A 22,962-nucleotide genomic window follows, 5' to 3' on the forward strand; every position below is an offset into this window, starting at 1 on the left:
CATTACCCTGCTACCAAAATCAGAAAAAGAAATTACAGGATGTAGAAAATTTTCTCATCCTGTAGTTTTTTTTTTCTGATCCAAAGAGTTGACTCATTGGAAAAGACTTTGATGCTGGGAGGGACTTAGGGCAGGAGGAGAAGGGGATGACAGAGGATGAGATGGCTGGATGGCATCACCAAGTCATTGGACATGAGTTTGAGTGAACTCTGGGAGTTAGTGATGGACAGGGAGGCCTGGCGTGCTGTGACTCATGGGGTCACAAAGAGTCAGACATGACTGAGCAACTGAACTGAACTGATCCCTCATAAGCATGAACACAACATCCCTCCCCAAGAAAGTACTATGAGATCAAGTAAATAAGGCTTATAACTAGAATGAAACTAAAAATCAATAAATGAAATTTATCATATGACTGAGGAAAAATCATGTAATCATATTAATTGATACAGATATAATCTAACAAAATTCCATATTTATTCATTATTTATTTATTTTTGGCCATTTAGCATGCAGGATCTTAGTTCCCTGACCAGGAATCCAACTCGTACCCCATGCAGTGGAAGCACAGTGTTCTAACCACTGGACTGCCAGGAAAGTCCCTCCATACTTATATGTATATACCTCAGCAAACCAGGAATAGAAGGGAAATTCCTCAATTGATAAAAGGTATCTATAAAATATCCACAGCTAACTTCTTGCTTAATGTTGAAAGACGAATGGTTTCCCTCTTAGATCAGAAACAAAATACAGATATCCTCTGCAATTACATTTTTTTGATATTGCGCTGGAGGTCCTTACCAGTGTAGTACAGCAAGCAAAAGAATTAAAAGGCATACTGATGGAAAAGAAGATATACAACTGTTTCTATTCATAGAAGACATGACTGTCTATGTAGAAAATCCTAAACAATCTACCAAAGTGCTGTTAGAACTGATAAGTGCATTTAACAAGGTTGCAGAATGCAAACTAAGACAAAAATCAATTGCATGTGTCTGTGCTTGCAAAGAACAAGTAGAAATTGAGTTAAATATATATCATTTGTAATAGCACCAGCAAAAAATAAAATATATGCATCTAATGGACGTAGGTTTCGGTGAACTCTGGGAGTTGGTGATGGACAGGGAGGCCTGGCATGCTGCAATTCATGGGGTCACAAAGAATTGGACATGACTGAGCGACTGAACTAAACTGAACTTACTGAACAAAGCATATGTATATTATGCATGCTGGTAACTATACAATTTGGTTAAAAGACATTTTTAAATGACCAAAATAAATTAAGACACTTACTATGTTCTTATATTGGAATACTGAATTTTTATTGCTAAAATGTCAATTCTTCCTAAAGTGATTTTGTATAGAAACTGACAAAGTGATTTTCAAATTTATATGTTAGGGCAAAGAACTGAATAACCAAAAGAATTTTGGGGAAAAAAAAATGAGCAAAATCTGTGGAGTCACTGCTCCATAAGTAATTAGAGAGAATATTTTATTGGAGTAATTAGCAGAATATTTTATTGGAGAAAGGATAGGCATATCAATTGAACAGAATAGTGTTGAGAAATACGCGCACACTTGTATGGTCAACTGATTTCAACTAAGATGCAAAGATCATCCAGTATAGAAATGATAGTATTTTCAATGTTTGATGCTAAAACAATTGAACATCAGTATAGAAAAAAATAGGAAGAGAAATAATAAATTTTCACCAAAACTGTACAATATGAAAATTAATTAAAAATGTGTCCTAGACCTACATGTAAAAAACTTAAACTCCAAAATTTCTAGAAAAAAATATAGAGGAAAATACTTTTGTCCTTTGGTGAGAGAAAGATTCCTTAGATATAGCACTAAAAACCTGATCCATACGCACACAAAGACACTATTAAGAAAAAAACAAAATGTGCTTCTGGTGGGAATGTAAAATGAGAAAGCAATTCTTATAAAACAATATAGGTACTTAACCATATGACCCAACAATCCGACTCCTAGGTATATGCAAGTGAAATAAATACTTGTGTCCACACAAAAAATATACATGGATATTTATAGTGGTTTTATTGATAAAAGTCCCAAACTGGACAGAATGATCTGCTGATACGCGCAACAGTATACTGTATAATTCTAGCTTCATTTATATAATGTTTTCTAAGTGGCAAAACTGTAAAAACAAGAAACAGAACTCTGATTGCCAAGCGTTGATCAGGGAGAGAAGGGCTTATTATAAGTGGATATAAGGGAATTTTCAGGGTGATGGAAATTTTCTGTTATGAGTATGGTTGTAGTTAGAAAGATTTTTCTTTGGTACAACAGAACATCATGTTAAAAAGATCAATTTCAACTGTGCAACTTAAAACTTAATATTTTACTGTAGGTAAATTATATCCAAATAAAGGAAAAGAAAACATTATTAGCCTTGTTTATGGTGGTGGTAGACAATTGGGCACAACTGAGCGACTAAGCCCCGCACTGCATGGTGGTGGTAGTCACGGTGATTAGGATATATAGTGGGGTGATAGCTTACATCTGTATTCCAGCTATGCACCTTACTTTTCCCCTTTCTGGACTCGTTTCCCATTTTTCCCAGTGGAAAAGATTGAATCGATAGTATAATAGATAGAATAAAATGTCTTCTAGTTGTGGCATTCTATGACACCTGAAAAGCCGATTCCTCTGTGTGTGTTAGTCACTTAATCGTGTCCTACTCTTTGTGGCCCCATAGACTGTAGCCTGCCACGCTCCTCTGTCCATGGGATTTCCCAGGAAAGAATACTGGAGTGGGTTGCCATTTCCTTCTCCAGGGGATCTTCCCAACCCACGGATCGAACCTGAGTCTCCTGCATTTCAGGCAGATTCCTTACCATCTAAGCCACAAGGGAAGCCCTTGATTTCTCTAGTTGCTTTGTATTACTTCAGTCTTTGAGACCAGTCACTTTGGTTGAGGTTTGGGCTGGGCTCACTGTTCAGAGTCATTACCATACATTACAGGTAAGTATGTGTTGTGGATGTCTAGTGCTGCATTTAATCTGGCCTCCACCCTTTATCCTTTGTATGCGTCCTTTACCGCGCTGTTTATGCCTGAGCTGTGAACAGCTACCATCAATAGTTACCCAGAGCTTTGGGATAAACAAAACAAAGCAAAACATCTGTTTTGCACCCTGCTTGGCATCCTGTTTTCTGTCTCTCTTGATACAGTAGTTCAGTATAGTTTAGTAAGACTAATTCCTATTCCTAAGGCCCTCTTCCTTGTGAGAACTCATGCATTCCTCACAATTACCCTACCTGAAATCTAGGTCAAGATGGGTATAATTATCCTCATTTTGTAAATTATTAAAAAAAGCAACAATGACAGTGTAACACAAACTAAGGTGTAGGCCTTCTAATTCACTAATCTCACGTCATGCTACTTATATATAAAGGGAGAGCTTAGATGTGAACTCAGTTCTATCTGATAAAAAACCAGTGAAAAGAATGTGTTTTACTTGTTTCTAGTCTGAAATATGGGAACCTGGTTACTTCTCATAAACTTATGTATTGATTCCTGCATTTGCTCACTTATCAACCAGTCCTCTCTGACCTTACTCATGAGGTAGGAATTCACATAAGATACAGATTTTGGAGTTATCACTAAAAAATAAAGCCATGGGAATAGCTGAGTTTCTTCAAGGATTGTGGATAGAATTAGAAGTGTACTTACACAGACACTTGAGAAATATTATCATGTAAGGACCCCACAAAGCAAGAAGGCTCTGAAGGAGAAATTTAGAAAAAAGATCTCAGAAAGAAAGAAGTAGAAAAGAGGCTATTTAGATGCTACAGAAACTAAGGGAAGAGAGCCTTAATGGAAGGAGACACTGTTCTGTTCTGTTGGATGTGGCTCCAGGATTCAGGGAGGTAAGTATTATGATATGTTATAAATCCAGCAGCAAGGAAGCCTTTGATCATTTGCAGGAGTGCCAGTCGAGTGGTGGTGATAATTCTCAGTACATGCTGTGAGAGAATCCAGGAAATAAATAGATTCCATGAGAACAAGCATCGCTAAGAGCTGGTTTCCTTCTCCATGAAACACAGGTGTCAGCAGCCCCACTCCTTTTCAGAAGTATGTGAAATGTAAAGAACATTAATATAAAACAGAATATGATGAAGTCATAATCTTGGCATAGAAGAGAGAAAAGTCATATTCTGCTCTTGCTAATTCTGCTTTCATCTTAAATGTCCTGTTGAACTCATCATTGCATATTATACAACTGTTTAAAATTATAAGTTTCATGTGATTGGGAAGGCTAAAATCAGAATTGGGGTTACTCTCAAAGGCCATATGCAGCTCATCAGCTGTTTAGAGCCTCATTCTGTTGTTCCCCCAGGAGTGCATCTAGACTCTGCTTGTACACGTCTAGAGACGAGCCGTTCACTGCTTCTTCAGACAACATAGTGGCTGCTCCATGGCATAGGCTTGTCTCTCAACTCAGGTCCGGCTGCTAGAAGCTCAAAAATCAATACTTGAGTGGCAAATATTAGCAGAAATGGAAAATGTTGCTTTTAATTAGAAAGCCAGAAAATCTAGGTTGAAGGCAGACTCATTGTATCCAAAAACCAACTTCCAAGAGTCTGCTCAAACATGAAAGGTTTTAAAGGGAAAGAGAGAAGTAATCTCAGTTAATTATTGAGATAGGGAATCAGAACTGTCGCCAATCTCCCATCCCGCTCTGCATGCACGCTCATCATCTTCTCGTGGTCCTTCTTTAGATGCTATCTCAGTCCCATGGTTTGTTCTTGAGATTACTGAAGGGAAAGCTAGGGAGGAGATCTGGTCAACTGTTAATTACTTTTTCTTCATTTCTATTTCTTGGATCTGTAAAAGAACCAACAGGTTAGGCAAGGTATTGTGTGATCAAAAGATTTGGAAGGTGTGCTGGGGCCAGAGATGAGTAGAGGATGAGGGTACCTGGCTTACGGTTAGTTACAATATAGTTCTGCTAAAGTGACAAGAGAAAAGGGGCCTCCTGCAGAGAATCCCTTCCTGCCAGAAGCTGCTTACAAATCCCGACTGTTATAACATTATTTCATGTTTGTGAGGTTAGGAACAAAGGTCCATTTTCTGTAACTTCTTCATGCTAACACACGGGGCCAAATTCTGAGCATGAAAGACATTGACAGGGTCTGTCACATCTGTTTGCTGACAGTTGTAGGTGCCCGCTTACATATACAGGCAAAGCAACCTAGTTTTTTGGGTGCCACAAAGATACAGATTGTGAGCAATAGTGTCAATCCCATTTTCTTGAGGCCAATTGGAATTGTGCTAGCTCTGAAAATGGAGGAGCTTATGTCATAGCTACAGTCTAGTCATCATGCAGTTAGCTTTTTTGCTCTGGTGGCAGCTGTCGTATCGGTGAAATGACCCAGAAATGTGCATCAGATACTGCATCTATGAGTCTAATCATTAACTGCTTGAGCTTGCTCTTTTGTGACTTAGGGAGGCCTGGGAGAGTTCAGTTTTTCTATAAACAAGAGGCAGAGGACATGGAGAAACCTTGGAACTTGGGGGTTGGGGAGGCTGCAGAGTTCTGCTCTAATCCAGGCTCTGAGGTCAGACAGGAATAGGTTTGCATGCTGCTCTACCAGTGATATCTTGGGCAAGTTATTTAAGCTCTCTAAACCTCAGTTGTCCTATCTGTAAAGTGGAAATTATAATATTGATACTTAACTCTCAGACTTCTTAAGAGACTCAAGCGTGTTTACGCTTGGAAAGCAAACGGCACAGCTGCTGGCACAAAAATATATTAAAGAAATGATAGGTTTTATTCCATTGTTTTATTTTTGACAACTTTGACTTGTGGGATATTTCTTAATTGTTTAGGCCTACAATGTTTTCATCTAGCTTCTGAACGTTGGCTCTAATTTTTGCTCTTGGGTCTGAGCAGCTGCAGAGTTTAATCTACTTTCTTACAATAGTCCTTCATCATTAAATATTTTCTCCTTTGTGGTAAGCATCCTGATTTATTCAACTTTCCCTCAAAAGCCATGTGTTTTAAAGCCCCTCTCCATCTTTGTTGCTGTTTTTCTCAGTTTACTCCAAAGTGTTCCTATTCCTTCAGAGTGGAGATAGTGGCATTTGACCTGAGACTTGGAAGATTATTAATAGTAAAAGGCATCATTTAGACGTGTGGTTGGGAGAAGGGGGAGCAGGTGAGAAAGGGGCATTGCTGGCTGAGGAACCAGCAAGCAGAGTACCAGTTGGAAAGTTCCGGGGTATGTTCAGAGATGGTGAAGAATTAAGGTGCAGTGAAGCTCTGGGATGAGAAGTATTTGAAATTAAGCTTGAGGATATAGGTTAGGGGGTCAGGTCAGGGAGAGGCTAAATGCCATTCTAAGGAGTTAATTCTATTCAATTGATGACAGAGATCCTTCAGTGTTTCCTCAGTGAGTGGGGTCACACCGTCATTTTGGCTCATTACTTTGAACCTGGTATGAGATGCAGCACAAGTGGTCCTGAGAGTTTATAGTGATAGACACATATGTTTAAAAAGAGAGAGATCTGAATAAACACCCTAACTTTAACCTCGAGGAACCAGGAAAAAAAGAACAAATTAAGACCAAAGTTAGCAAAAAGAAAAAATAAAGCAAGGGCTTCCCTGGTGGCTCACTGGTTAAGAATCCACTTGCCAATGCAGGAGATGAGGATTCAACCCCTGGTTCAGGAAGATCTCACATGTCACAGAGCAACTAAGCCTGTGCATCACAACTGCTGAGCCTGGGCTCTGGAGCCCAGGAGCCGCAACTATGGAGCCCATGTGCCACAATTGTTGGAGCTGGAATGCTCTAGAGCTCATGCTCTGCAACAAGAGGAAGCCAAGGCAAAGAGAAGCCCTCACACCACAATTAAAGAGTAGCCCCCACTCGTCATAGTTAGAGAAAAGCCTGCATAGCAATGAAGACCCAGCACAGCCAAAAATAAATAAATAACAATTAAAAATATGAAAAAAAGAAAAAAATGTAGAAATATAAAATAAAAATCAGCAAACTAAGAATTCTTTTTTTTTTTAAGAAAAAAAAATGGACAAAACTTAACCTAGACTAAAAAAAAAGAGAAGACTCAGGTAAGTAAAATCAAGAATGAAAGAAGAGACATTATAACGGATGGTTCAGAAATAAAAAGGATCATAAGAGACTATAAGACAACAGGCTGGATAACCTAGAAGAAGTGGATAAATTCCTAGAAACATTCAATGTATCAAATTCAATCAAGAAGAAATAGAAAGATCAAACAGACCAACAGCATGATTTTATCAGTAATCTAAAACATTCCAACAACAACAACAACAAAAAAGCCCAGGACAAAATGGCTTCATGGGTGAATTCTACCAAACATTCAAAGAGAATTAATATCAATCCTTCTTAAGTTCCTTTTAAGAAATTTAAGAAGAGGGACTACTTCCAAACTAATTGTATGAGACCATCATCACCCTTATACCAAAACCAGACAATGACATTTGAAGGAAAAAATATCCTTAATGAACATAGGCAGAGAATAAAATGGCAATTGCCAGGGGCTATTGGTAAGGGGAAATGGAGAGACACTGGCCCAAGTATACAAAGGTTCATCTGTGCAAGATAAGTCCTGGAGCTCTGATGTACAACACTGTGCCCATAGTTAATAATACTTTATTGTACACTTGACATTTGCTGACAGGACTGGTCTAAAATGTTCTCACCACACACAAAGACAGTGGCAATTATGTGACATGATGGAGATGTTATTTAGGTTGATTGTGTTGATTACTTCACAATGTGTCTGGTTATCAAATCATTAAGTTGTACACCTTATATATACATGACCTTGAATTGTCAATTATACCTCAATAAAGACCATGCTTGCACTAAAAGCAATAACTTCAAAGTTTCAAGGAGAGATTGATGAGGAATTTAACATCACACACACACACACACACACACACACACCCACACACACACACACCCTCTCATGTCTGTGTATTTATATGTTTAGTTGCTAAGTCATGTCTGACTCTTTTGCAACCCCATGGACTGTAGCCCACGAGGCTTCTTTGTCCATGGGAATTTTCAGGCAAGAATACTGGAGTGGGTTGCCATTTCCTTCTCCAGGAGATCTTCCTGATCCAGGGATCGAACCTGTGTCTCTTGCATTGCAGGTAGATTCTTTACTGCTGAGCCACTGGGGCTTCTTCCCATGTCTGTATATATGTGTGTGTATATATATATACATATATATATGTCCATGTATGTGTATATATATTGTCATACAAAGAATGTGAAATCCATGTGCTATGTTGCTGAATAGAATTTTTATTTTTTACTTCTACTTTCCAAATGTACTCATGTGACAAAACAATTAAACACTGGTAAACAAAAAAACAACAACTCTTCCCCCCAAAAGCAAACAAAAGCCTAACAGCTTTCAATCTAGAGATCTCTGGGTCAATTTTTAAAATAATCAACTTTCTATTCAAAAGAAAAATCTGATGCGTTTTCATGTTACAGTAAATTTTGTTATTAAAGAAATGTTTAAAACATTATGAAAAATGTACCATATTAAACTGTGTAAAATAAGCCATGTTTTAGCTGATGGCTAGTAACGACTATCAGCTTCCCAGTTGGCTCAGATGGTAAAGTATCTGCTTGCAATGCAGGAGACTTGGGTTCAATCCCTGGGTCAGGAAGATCCCCTGGAGAAGGGAATGGCTACCCACTCCAGTATTCTTGCCTGGAGAATCCCGTAGATGGAGGATCCTGGTAAGCTACAGTCCATGGGGTTGTCCATGGAGTCAGACACAACTGAGCAACTTCACTCACTCAATGACTAACAAGTAAAAGATAATGAGAAAAATTAAGATTCTGAATAAATTTTCAGGGAATTTGACAAGGAGATCAGTGAAAAACTTTCTCCACACATAACAGCAGATTAATAAAACTTTTTTTATTTAAAAAACTTTATTGGAGGGTAGCTGATTTACAATGTATTAGTTTCTACTCTAAAGCAAAGTGAATCAATTATATCCACCATTTTTTGGATTCTTTTCCCATATAGGCCATCACAGAGAATTGAGTAGAGTTCCCTACACAGTAGGTTCTCATTAGTTACCTATTTTATACATGTCAGTATATAGGCCATCACAGAGTATTGAGTAGAGTTCCCTACACAGTAGGTTCTCATTAGTTACCTATTTTATACATGTGAGTATATAGGCCATCACAGAGTATTGAGAAGAGTTCCCTATATAGTAGTTCCTCGTTAGTTATCCATTTTATACACAGTAGTGTAGGTATAGCTGTCAGTTCCAATCTCCTAACGCGTCCCACCCCACCATCCTCCCTTGGTAACCACGTTTGTTCTCTGTGACTCTATTTCTGTTCTGCACATAATTTTATTAGAACCACTTTCTGGATTCCACATATAAGCAATATTCTACAGTGTTTGTTTTCCTCTTTCCGACTTACTTCACTTGTATGACAGTCTCTAGATCCATCCACATCTCTGCAAATGACACCATTTCATTCCGTGTTGTGATTGAGGAATATTCCGCTGTATATATGCACCACGTCTTCTTTATCTGCTCCTCTGCTGATGGACGTTTTGGTTGCTTCCTTGTCTTGGTGATTGTAAATAGTGCTGTAGTGAACGTTGGGGTGCATGTATCCTTTCAAACTTGGTTTTCTCTGGATATATGCCCAGGAGAGAGATCGCTGGATCATCAGTTCAATTCAGTTCAGTTCAGTCGCTCAGCCATGTCTGACTCTTTGAGACCCCCATGAATTGCAGCACACCAGGCCTCCCTGTCCATCACCAACTCCTGGAGTTCACTCAAACTCATGTCCATCGAGTTGGTGATGCTATCCAGCCATCTCATCCTCTGTCGTCCCTATCTCCTCCTGCCCCCAATCCCTCCCATCATCAGAATCTTTTCCAATGAGTCAGCTCTTCACATGAGGTGGCCAAAGTACTGGAGTTTCAGCTTTAGCATCATTCCTTCCAAAGAACATCCAGGACTGATCTTCTTTAGAACAGTCTGGTTGCTGGATCATACGGTAGCTCTATTTTTAGTTTTTTAAGGAACCTCCATACTGTTCTCCATAGTGGCTGCACTAGTTTACATTCCCACCAACAATGTGGGAGGTTTTCCTTTCCTGCACTCCCTCTCCAGCATTTATTGTTTGTAGATTTTTTAATGATGGCCCTTCTGACCTATGTGAGGTGATACCTGTTTGTAGTTTTGATTTGTATTTCTCCAATAATTAGTGATGTTGAGTATGCTTTCATATGTTTTTCAAAGCATCTGTATGTCTTTTTGAAGAAATGTTTGTTTAGATTTTTCACTCATTTTTTATTGGATTTTTTAAATATTGAGTTGTACAAGCAGTTTGCATATTTTAGAGATGAATCTTTTGTTGGTTGCTTTGTTTGCAAATATTTTCTCTCACTCTGTGTGTTGTCTTTTTGTTGATGGCTTCCTTTGCTGTACAAAAGCTTTTAAGTTTAATTAGGTCCCATTTGTTTGTTCTTGTTTTTATTTTCATTATTCTAGGAGGTAGAGCGAAAAAGAACTTGCTGCTCTTTATGTTAGAGTGTTCTGCCTATGTTTTCCTCTAAGAGTTTTATAGTATCTGATCTTAACATTTATGTCTTTAATCCATTTTGAGTTTATTTTTGTGTATGGTGTTAGAGTTTATTCTGATGTAATTCTTTTACATAAAGCTATCCAGTTTCCCAGCATCACTTACTGAAGAGACTTTTTCCCATTGTATATTCTTGTCTCCTTTGTCATAGATTAAGTGACCATAAGTGTATGGGTTTATTTCTAGACTTTCTGTCCTGCTTCATTGATCTGTATTTCTGTTTTTATGTTAGTACCATACTCTTTTGGATTACTATAGGTAAAGTTTATTTTGAATAATGACAATGTGAAAATAGTAAAATATATTCTTCCTATTAAATGTAACATGTTATTTACTTTTGGTAGAAATAAATGTAATGACCATTTCTTTGCCCTAGAGGGTGTGGTTTTTACAATGATGTAGCCATCTTTCCCTTACTTTCAGTTCAGTTCAGTTGCTCGCATCTGACTCTTTGCGACCCCATGGACTGCAGCATGCCAGGCCTCCCTGTCCATCATCAACTCCCGGAGCTTACTCAAACTCATGTCCTTTGGGTCGGTGATGCCATCCTACCACCTCATCCTCTGTCGTCCCCTTCTCCTCCCGCCTTCTATCTTTTCCAGCATCAGGGTCTTTTCCAATGAGTCAGCTCTTCGCATCAGGTGGCCAAAGTATTGGAGCTTCAGCTTCAATATCAGTCCTTCCAATGAATATTCAGGACTGATTTCCTTTAGGATGGACTGGTTGGATCTCCTTGCAATCCCAGGGACTCTCAAGAGTCTTCTCTAGCACCACAGTTCAAAAGCATCAGTTCTTTGGCTCTCAGCTTTCTTATTTAATCCTTCATATTTTCTCTTTCCCTTAAAAACCTTCTTTGTTTCCTCCTCTGTCCTTGTCAACATAGTCATCACAATTTGCTTCTTGAAATTCTTCTTTCTTTGAATATGAGGTCTATTTCCCCTGCTCCCTTTCCCAATCCTGAACTCGATTCATCTGCCCTCATTCTCCTCTTTCTTTTTCTCTTCCTTCTCTTCCTCATGTTCTTTGGGTGGTCCAGCTCCATCCTCCACATTATCTTTATTATCTTGTTTTCATCCTCATCCTCTTCCCCTTCAGACCTGATGTTGTTTTTCTTTCCTGCCAACTCCCTGTAAGAATGTTTTACTGCAGCACTTAAAAAATACTTTAACTTTTAGGATTGCAATCGCATAGCTAAATAAGTCATGATTTTTCTATTTTTTAATGTTTCATGGATCATCATGCCTCTTTCTTTTAAATGCATACCACAAGGACTTAAGTCGTTTCAACTTTCTGAACATTGCGGATGGGATTTGAAGAATATTGGATTATATATTAGCACATCCTGAAATGTGCTTCATAGAACACCAAAATTTGTGTGCTTCTCCATGGAGAAAATAAAAAAGATAGGTGTAACAAATTAAGTTGGCACACTTATTTCTCTATCGAGAGAGCATGGTACACTTTTACTATATTAAAGCCTTCAAGAAGTTTGAAGTAAAACAGTTCTTCAATTTGGAATAATCTGGCGTTTCTGTCACTTATTGACAAAGCCTTCTTTCTTTCCTCCTTCCTTCTCTCCTCCCTTCCTTTCCTTCCTGCCCCCATCTCTCTCTTTCTTTCCTTCCTTCTTCATTCTCTCTCTCTTTCTGTCACAACAATTTGGAGAGATGTCAGACTGGTTCTTTAAGGCCATTTGTATATATTAAAGTTTGTGAGTCTATCTTAGAAAAGTCAGGCAGGAAGGAGGATTTTTCTACGAGTTCCCCTCAGTTGCTGGTCAGGACAACTCCCAGTGGGTATCAGGTTTCCCAAATGGAGGCATCAAAATTTAATAAAAGAGCATGGGATCTAGGCGCACCATTGGTGGGAGTCATCTGACACTGAGCAAGTCTTTGGCCTCAGTTTCTGCCTCTGTCAGAAGGTGTGGGGTCAGCCTGGTGACTCTGTCATGATCTGAATACTAGGATTATATCTGAGCTGTGTAGGAAATGTCCACTTGCCTGTGGGGGAGGAGAGGACCATGTGTTCATGCCATGAAGTTCAGAGGTGAACTCCAGTGCTTTTCTTGTTGACTTAGAAGTGGTGTTTTCCCCAGTGAAGGGTGGGCTTCCTCTCCCAGTGTAAGGATCGGGGGAGTCCTACATTTGGCTTGAAGAGGGCCTACTGACATAGATTAAGTGCCCAAACCTGTCCCACTTGCTTGACTCTGGGTTTCAAAAATATGGCCACAATCCAGAACAAAGGCCAAAGCTGTGTCAACAGATATTTTGAGATTATCCACCCTCCTACACCCTCCTGTGTAAAGTTCCCAAGCCTTTAATGTGAAGAAAAGGAGGATTCTTTATCAAGTTCCTAAAGTTTCCTTTCCTGTAAACTGGTCAGTAGAAACTGTAAAAGCCAGTGGATCCTGGTTCAGTGCAGTGAAAAGGAAAGTAGATAGTAATGCACCAGCAATTCTGACAGGAGATTCAGCAATGATAGATAGCGGGCGTGGAAAAAAAGGTCCTGAGGTCATGGACAAGGAAATTATGGTCACATTCAAAGAAATTCTTCTACATGTCCAGATTCGAAACAGAGGCTCGGGTCTAAGAACCAGGCTAAAGTCCTGCTTATATAGGCGGTGCTTTGTAGTTTTTAAGAATACAGATTCAGAGGAAGGCAAACCCAGAGCCAAACCTGGGGGAAGAGGTCATCCAGATGACACGATTGCTGGTTGACCTGAGGGGTGGACCCAGGCAACTGGAGGCTCCTCACCTTCTCCCCTGCCCTTGGAATATCTGTTTTCCCCACCAGTCCCGTAGCAGGAGCCATTTGCAAGCCACAGCCTCAAAAGTGTAATAAGTTCTTAAGACCGTTGGGACTAGATGCATGACTGAACCCTCTTCAAGGCTTCAATATAAACATTTAAGATGCTGGCAGGCAGGTGCAGAGATCTACCTATCTTGTGGTATGCAAGACAAGCCTTGAACCTTAAAATTCCCTTAGTAAGGCTGCGACCTATGAATTTAGAGTGGTCTATCTCTTTCATAATTACTCACATATTTTGATAATTCAGCAAGAGAGATTGAACCTATATTGTATCATGATAAAGGAACCTGTCAGATGTCTCTGTTCAAATCCTGATCCTGCTACCAGTTTGGGAAAGTTACTTTAACCTCTCTGAAACCTTGGAAGGTTATGAAGATTAACTGGATAATAAATCCATGAACCTGTTATTAGGGTCTGCCTTCTATAAGCATTTAGTGAAAATAGCTATTTTCATCACTAACGTAGAATATTGGAGTTCTAAAGTACAACTGAATGAAGAAGTTCATAAACATAGGCCTAGAGCGGAAAAATGACTTCTCCAAAGTTATAGAAATGTAGGGACTGGAGCCAAGTTCTCCAAGCTCGAAGCCAAGTGTTTTTGCCTCTGAATACTCAGTGGTCTCCATTACATAGTATTTGAAGCATGTTTGAACAGTGGAGAAGCATGGTGTATGGTGACAAGTCCCATGGAACTCTGTAGACTGACTGAGGTCCTTTAACGTACTGGAACCTGGTGGTCCAGAGTCGATGATAAGAAAGAGAGAGAGAAAGAGGCTGATATTCCTTGGTTTACGCAGAAAACCAATAATGCCCTTGACACAGGGCTTGCGTAGCTCACGAAGGCACTGTGTGCACTTTTGAGGGGGTAAAGGCACAGTGCGCCTTCTTGAGAGGGTCTTAGAAGCCCAGGCGGGAGAGTGAGCACAATGGGTTTCTACGCTCCAGAGAATTAGCTGGGGAGAGAGAGAGAGAAAGAAAGAAAGAAAGACATGTGGACCCAAGCTCTGATGGAACAAGGGTGTTTTATTCAACATAGTGTGGGTATGTATACTGTCTTACAAGGTAGCTTAGTTCAGCAAAGATAAAGATCAAAAGGCCAGACTTACAAATTATCAAGGAAACATAAGGCAATCCATATCAAAGAGAGAGGGTTGTAAATAATCAGTTTTACCGTATGGTTCATAAAAAGGAAGAGGGTTGTAAATAGTTACTTATCACCATATGGAAAAACTAACATAGGAAATGCATGCATTCCTCAGCCCTGGGAGCGGTTTGCCATTCCTCTTAATTTCTGAATATTCAGGAATTAATAAAGAACAAAGGATTCATGACAGATCCAAAACAGCACACAGGAAGCCTCCTGTTAAATACTTCCTGACAGTATTCAGAGATCAAAATTAAAACTCAGTTTTGCTGCGCGTGGATGATGTGACCTTGTGAAAGCCATGCAACTTCTATGACCCCCCTTTCCTTTGTTTTGTAAAACAGTGGTCATGACCCTTGCTTGCTTTCCAGGAATGTTATGAAATTCAAATGAGATGAAAAAAGAAGCTGTGGAGAGCAGCATGTGTATAAGAGGTTTCTGTTTTTATTACATAAAAGTGGCCAGGGAGCATAATTTGCTTCATCCCAGTTTATCAGTGTTTTGAAAATGATTTCTACGACCAGTTCTGTTTTGGGGCAGAGAGTAGCAAATGGGATTAGAATTGTGCATTCCAGCAAGATGGGTGCATGTGGGCGACTCTGACAAGTTTTGCTCTAGCCAGAATAAACCTGAGGACTCCAGCAGGCTGAAGTTTTCCATGCATTTGTCTTCAAACTACTTGAATCTCTTGGCAAACATCAACAGGGCTGTAATTCATACTCAGTCTCCCTATAGACCTGCCCTGTCCCTGTTCTACCCAGTCTTCAACTCTCTCACATGCTGCCGGCACTTCAATCCTCCATGAAGCTCGTTGTGATTAAAAATGCAAAACAAAACTAAGCTTTAGTAACCTTTTGTTTTTCTTCTTTAATCTTATCCTTTAGCCTTTATATTTTATGCTCTTAATTGAGTGAACATTTGCCTTTCTCTCTCTTCACTTCTCCATTCGTCTCTCTTTTCATTTGCCAATGCTATGTCAAAAAATGATTCAGAAGCAGAACTGGGGCATGCTGAATATCTCTTTTGAAGTTGGGGAGTGATTGAAGTGTAGTGAAAAAACCAGAATAATGTGGAATTTTCTTAATGCAATAGGGAAGGGTAAAAGATAATGAACACATGAATTAATACATCCATAGTTTGAATTTATTATACTTTGTTTTGATCTCTCCAAGGGAATGACTGAATTAACAGTGCAGATATGGAGATGTGAAATTTGTGGTAGAACAGACATAGGGTAGTTAGCTGCAAGAGGTTGCTTATTTTCTGGTTATCACTCTTGAAAGCTTTTGCTTCATATTTTCTTCAAGCATATAAGTGCCTCTCTTGTGCCCTAAATTTGTATTACTGACCAAACCACCTATCTAATCTTATTTTTTAATTTTACTTTTTTCTTTTAGTAAATTTCAAATATACAATACAATATTATTGTTTATAGTCACCTTATACATTGCATCCCCATGACTTGTTGCCCTTTAAAACTTATGGAGAGTCTTGCACTTGGAGGAAAATTGCCTTTGAAAATACTAACTTCCCACCATTGGGTCTCGTTTTGAATTGCCTGTCCTTTCCTTGAGAGAGCATAGCCAAAGAAGCCATGGTGTATTGCTGAGCATTACCTTATGGATAAATAATGAGCTTTGCTAGTATAGCTGGTGTTCCGGGCCAACACTCTTGGATTCAAGGTCTTACTCTGCCTTGTATCAATATCAACTGGGCGACCTGGGCAAGCTACTTAACCTTTGTGTCAGTTTACTCTGTAAAAGCAGATATTCTACCAATCCTGTGGTACCTGGTAATCACACAACTACAAAAAGGATGTCTTGTATATCACAATTTAAAGACATTATCAAATAAAGCTAGACTGCCAGATAAGAGCATTCAGAATAGCAAGTATTAATAATATTATTAATAAGATAATAATAGCATTTACTGAATGCCTACTTGTGGCAGATGCTGAACTGTTTCATTTACTCTTCACAACAACCCTTTGTATTGAATACTGTTTTTATGCTCATTTCACAGATGAGGGAACTGGGACTCTGAGTAACTGATATGTCCAGAGTTACACATCAAGAAAGGCAGAGTTGAAATCAAATCCAAGTCTGATGTTACAACATATCATCTCAGCTGTTCTAAGATATTGTGATAGGGGTGGGGAAGGAAATAATACATACAGAGAGAAGACTCTCTGTGTGTGGGTGTGGGTGTGTGTTATATACAAAGGAAAGAAGAGGAAGGAGTAGGGTGAGGTATTGTCTCTGTCTTCAAATTGCTACATAGTTGTCATAAGAAAAGACTTTCCTTCTCTCTCTCTCTCTTTTTTTTAAATGATTCCAAATGTTATTTTATTTTGGGTGAACAAATTTCTGCCCATTTACACAGAATAATTTTCTAACAATCAAAGTTACCCAAATATGGGACAATCTTCCTTGGAGATAGTAAGTCTTCCTGAGTTGGCTTTCTTAAGCAGAGTCTTCTGATAACTGGAAGAGATAGTGCAGGGGGTGCGGCTTACTAAAAAGAACCATTAAGGTATTTTCAAATCTTAAGAGTCAGCATTTCTACAGTAAATTTCAAAATGAAGTAATTTGTCTGGTTCACAGTAGGCTTCATGGCAAAAGTAATCCTTCAGCTGAATTTGTGCATTAGATAGGACACTTTTGATTACAAGTGGTAGAATAAAAACTCTGAAGAAAAAAAAAAGTTAATCATATGGGTCAGAAGATGTCTCAAGAAGTCCACAGGCAGAAGAAAGAACTGAAACTAGGGTCTGAAATATCATCTGTCTTCTCTCTCCATCCTGAATTTATACTCCTGCTTATAGATTATACTTCTTCACTTCTCTCGAGAAGAGGTTTTTCTCAGTTCCTCTGTCTACTTGGCAGGAAGTAGGTATCCATCTGATTGTTTCTGGGCTGACATGTTACAGATGCTACAATATTGAGAAAAAGAAGGAATTTTTCTTTTGGTTTCAATTCCAACATTTTGGTGGTTCATTTTTTATTTTTACTATTATTTTTTACTGTGGTAAAGTTCATGTAATATAAAGTTAACCATTTAAAACTGTACAGTTTAATGTCACTTAGTACTTATAGAGTGAAACCATCACCTCTATTTATTTCCAAAGTATTTTCATCACCCCCAAAGAAACTTTTTATCCATTAAGTGGTCACTCTTCAACTCCATGATTCCTGGACCTGGCAGTCACTAATACGCTGTTTGTCTCTATGGATGGACCCACTCTGAATATTTCAAATAAGTGGAATAATACAATAGTGACCTTTTGTATCTATCTACTTTCACGTAGCAAAGGTTTTTGAGATTCACCCATGCTGTAGCATGGATCAGCGTACCATTCCAGTATATGGCTGAATAATTTCTGTATAGATATCTCACTTTGGTTTCTCCACTTATCTATGGATGGGCATTTGGGTTGTTTCCCCGTTTTGGCTATTTTGAATAGTGCTGTAGCTTTTGTCTGAATGCTTGTTTTTAATTCTCTTGCAACTCTGCTAGAAGTGGAATTGCTGGGCCACACGGTAATTCTATGTTTAATGTTTTAGGAAACTGTCAAATGTTTTCCGCAGTGACTGCACCATTTTATACTCCTGTCAACAATGTGTGAAGATTCCAATTTTCTACATCCTTGCCGAAACTTATTACCTTTCTTCTTTAAAAAAAATTATAGCCACTCTAATTGGTATAAAAAGGTACCTCCTTAAAGTTGTGATTCTTATTTCCCTATAACTAATGATGTGGATCTCATTTTTAATGTTTTTGTTGTCCATTTGTATATCTTCTTTGGAGAAATGTGTTTTAAGTCTGTAACCTTATATTAAAAATTGTGTTTACTTTTTTCTTGTTGAGTTATAAAAGTTCTTAATATATTCTGATAATAGTCCCTTATCAGTTGATTCCCAGCTCTGCAGTTTATCTCAGGCAAGTCACTAAACTCTTATGAACTTTGTTTTCTCTTTCTAAAAATATAGAGAAAGGATACACATACATCAAATATACGTGTGTGTGTAGGGAAGGGATCGCTTCTCTCTGTTTATGTCTCTTCTTGCTACATGAAACTTGTGTGTGTATATATATGTGTGTGTATATATATATATATATGTCTCCATCTTAAACTCTATCCATCTATCTGTCTGTACCTAGGAGCAATATTTCATTTTTGCTAATTCATTGTTTGTAGTGACTTTTAGGGGCTTCCCTGATAGCTCATTTGGTAAAGAATCTGCCTGAAATGCAGGAGACCCTGGTTTGATTCCTGGGTCAGGAAGAAGGGATAGGCTATCCGCCTCAGTATTCTTGGGCTTCCTTTGTGGCTCAGCTGGTAAAATATTCCACCTGCACTGTGGGAGATCTGGGTTTGATCCCTGGGTTGGGAAGATCCCCTAGAGAAGGAAAAGCTACCCACTCCAATATTCTGGCCTGGAGAACTCCAGGCAGAATTCTATGCAGTCCATGAGATTCCAAAGAGTTGGACACAACCGAGTGACTTTTACACTTCACTAGTGACTTTTAGAATGTAAGCATCACAATAACACGAATAGACTGTATGATTTGCAAATATTTTCTCTCATTTGGTATGTGTCTTTTCACTTTCTTAATAGTATCCTTTGTTGACCTAAAATAAATAGACCTATTTCTCCAGCAAAAATGGGTTTATTTGGGATCAGAAAGACTTGAAATTTAGAGCTTGTAGCCAGAGCCACTGCAAGTCCTTGAAGAGAAAGGGAAAAAGAATTCTCTTAAAGAAAGAAGTTGGGAGGCCTATTCTAAACAAAAAAGCCCATGGCTTTTCATTGGCTCAGTCCTTGCCAGGAAAAAGGCCCTTCCTATTGTATTCTTTTTAAGGGCATGGGAGCTCCCCTTCTGGTCTTCTACTTAATTGATATTTTTGTTTATTAAGTTTTTTTCTTACCTTTTCTCCTTTTGATCAAGATCATCACTGATCAACTCAGCTTTTCCACTTTCAGTTGCTTTTTCTCTCTCATGCCTAGAAGGACCTTTCTGAGGCATGGTGTCTCATGTTGGTATACAGGTTGGAAACCTGTTGAGTTCACGTTCAAGTGACAAGGAGGGGTAGGAGGAAGAACTCTCGGGGACTTGCTATCTCAAGTCCATAAGTTATCAAGTCATAGATATTGGAGATCATCTGAAGCATTATGCCATCATCAGAGGTTTGGTAACAAACTTCCAATGGTTCTCTTCTGAATAACCTGGGAAAGTGGTCTCATCAAATATGGTCTGCTTTAATTCAAGGACATCTTTACTTTCAGGTCACCAGATGACATGCAAGTCTGGTCAGGCTTCAGTGCTTTCATAAGGTGTGAATTCAAGAGTCTATTCTTTTGAATTTGGAGGCATGAGGGTTGTTAGCAGGACCTGCCAAAGAGAGTCTTTCTGGAAGTATCTTCTCCAATAGATGAAATCTCCAGGTTGCAAGGTGTGATATTTAAGGTCTTTACCTCCCGAGAGTACCTTGTGAAAAGACTGTTCCACCAGATCATGATTATTTCTAATAGAAGCAATTAGACCTTAGTAATAGTAGAGTATCTTTCCTTTTATCACCGTGGGCCACAAAAGGCAGGGACAATTGTCTTGCATGTCCTGTGACTGTCTCCAAGGGTGAGAGTTCATGAGTTTCAAAACAGGTGGATCTAAGATTTAAAAGGACCAATGGCTATGATTTAGGTCAAGTTATTTGAAGGGTCTTTACAAATTTTACCAACTGAGTCTTAATAATGACATTAGTGTGTTCAACTAAGCCAAAGGATTTGAGGGTATTAAGCATAGTGGAAGTGTAAAACCAGTCAAATGATGTAGACTTGTTGAATGCCTGATCTGTAAAATGGGTTCTTTGAACACTATAAAGTTGAAGAGGATTTCATCAGGTAGAGGTAATCTTTCCTAAGGGGATATTAACCACAGACGAGGCAGTAATCTATTTGCAAGGGAAGGCTTCAGTTCAGTGTGAAAGCATACAGACCATGACTAAAACATACCTATATCCGTGAGATGGGGGAAGGCGTATGAAATCCATTTGCCAGACCATGAAAGGTCCATTAGGCAGGTTAGCATGACAACAAGTAGCACCAACACGCTTCCTTGGGCTGTATTTTGGACAAGTGGAACAAGTGAGGAAGGCACTTTCACAGCTTTGTTCAGTTTCCCTACCAATGCTGATTCACAAATGCTATTATATTGTCAGTAGACCAATGGTTTAATGCATGTAGAGTGGGGAGAAGTGGTAATTTCAGTCTCCAGCAGGACTGAATCGTCATTAGGTCCAAACCAGAGCTTTTTCTTTTTATCAAACCAAAAGTTGTTGACTTTCAGTCTTGGTTATTTCTTTCCTGAGGTCAACTTTTGGGCTTCTCTAACCATTTTTTCTAAGTTATCATCTAGGGAAAATAGTGTTTGTACCAAGCAGAGGTTTGGCTGCTGTTGGTCCCTTTAAGGGCAGCATTCTTTGCAGAAACATCAAGTAGGTGATTTCCTTTAGCTTCCAGAGACTCAAGTTTAGAACACCTTGGAATCTTCATAATGGCAAAAGCAGCAGGTTAAAATATTGTGTCTAATAATTCTTGAACATCAAGGCCATTTAAAATTTTATTTCTGTTGAAAATTAGGAAGATATAGTGTTTCCACAATATTCAAAAACCATGAGCTGCTCCAAAAGCATATGTACTATCTAAAATATTGATAGTTTTGCCCTTAATTACAGTGAAAGCCTATGTTGTTTCTTAGTTGCTAAATTGTGTCTGACTCTTTCACAACTCCAGGGACTGTAGCTTGCCAAGCTACAGTCCTCTGTCCATGGGATTTCCCAGGCAAGAATACTGGAAGCAGTTGCCTTTTCCTTCTTCAGGGAATCTTCCGAACTAAGAACATATAATTCAACCTGCTGGGCTGAAGTAGCCATAGGTAAAAATGCTGAAATTAAAGATTAAGAATTGTATCTGTACTGATAAATGCATAAAATGTGGTATGTGTGTGTGTATATATTCTTATATAATATATATATGGGTACTACTCAGCCATAAAAAATAATGAGACAATGCCATTTGCAGCAACAAGGATGAACTTAGAGATTATCATATTATGTGAAGTCAGAGAAAGGGGAGTACCATATGGTATCACTTATCCATATTATGATAAGTGGAATCCAAATTATGATACTAACGACTTATTACAAAACAGGAGCAGACCCGCAGACATAGAGAACAAATTTACAATTACCAAAGGGGAAACGAGGTGGATAAATTAGGAGTTTGGAATTAACAGATATAAACTACACTATATAAAATAGATAAACAAAGTCCAACTGTTTAGAATGGGGAACTATGTTTAATATTTTCTAATAACCTATAGTAAAAAAGTATTTATGTATAACCTAATAACTTTACACAAGAAACTGACACAATCTTATAAACGAGCTATATTTCAGTTTAAAAAACCCTTTAAAAAAGAGAGAATTTTAGCTGTCTTCTTTTGAGGTGACTCATTCTCCATACGAGAGAGCTGATTTGCAGATTCATTAAATCTGGAATGAATATAATTTCTCATTCAATCCTGGTTGTTTTTCCCAGCAGGGTAAGGTCCTGGTTCATCCCATAATAATCCATTTTAACACAATGTTAAAAGCTACCTAGCTAGGTGGAATCGACATCTGAAGGAACACCAAATTTTTTCTTTAAAAATAATCTGAAGTTGATTGTAATAGTCACAACAAGATGAATCAGACTTTTACGTGCAACATCAACTTTGTTTCAATCAATAGACTTTTGGAAAAACCCTAAAAGTTACTGGGTAAAATCACCCAGTTATTGCCTGAGCCTAATCTTATAATAAGCTACTGGTCTGGTCTCCCAGCTGTCATCTTAGAGACCTTTCAGAATGTTCCCAGTTTCATCCAGTGCTGTGCTGGCCTTCATTGACAAGCATATGAACTAGCTGACATAAGGCAGAAATACCAGGTTGATAGGTTTGAATGATTGTGCAAATTCCTGTGCAAATCTGGGAGAATCTTCAGTTACTTTGGGAAAATCTTTGACTGTGGCTCATAGTTTAGATTCAGTCTAGGGCACGACCGAAGTGACTTAGCAGCAGCAGCAGGGAATATGAGAAATGAAGGGTTAGCCTCTGGATTCTCAGAAAGTTTAATTTTTTAAAAACTTTTTAATTTTGTATTGGGCTATAGTCAATTAACAATGCTGTGGTAGTTTCAGGTGAACAGTGAGGAAACTCAGTCATACATATACATGTATCCATCCTCTCACAAATTCCTCTCCCATCCAGGTTGCCACATAACATTGAGCTGAGTTCCATGTGCAATACAACAGGTC

The sequence above is a fragment of the Ovis canadensis genome, chromosome 5 (assembly GCF_042477335.2).
Source record: "Ovis canadensis isolate MfBH-ARS-UI-01 breed Bighorn chromosome 5, ARS-UI_OviCan_v2, whole genome shotgun sequence".
Lineage (NCBI taxonomy): Eukaryota > Metazoa > Chordata > Mammalia > Artiodactyla > Bovidae > Ovis > Ovis canadensis.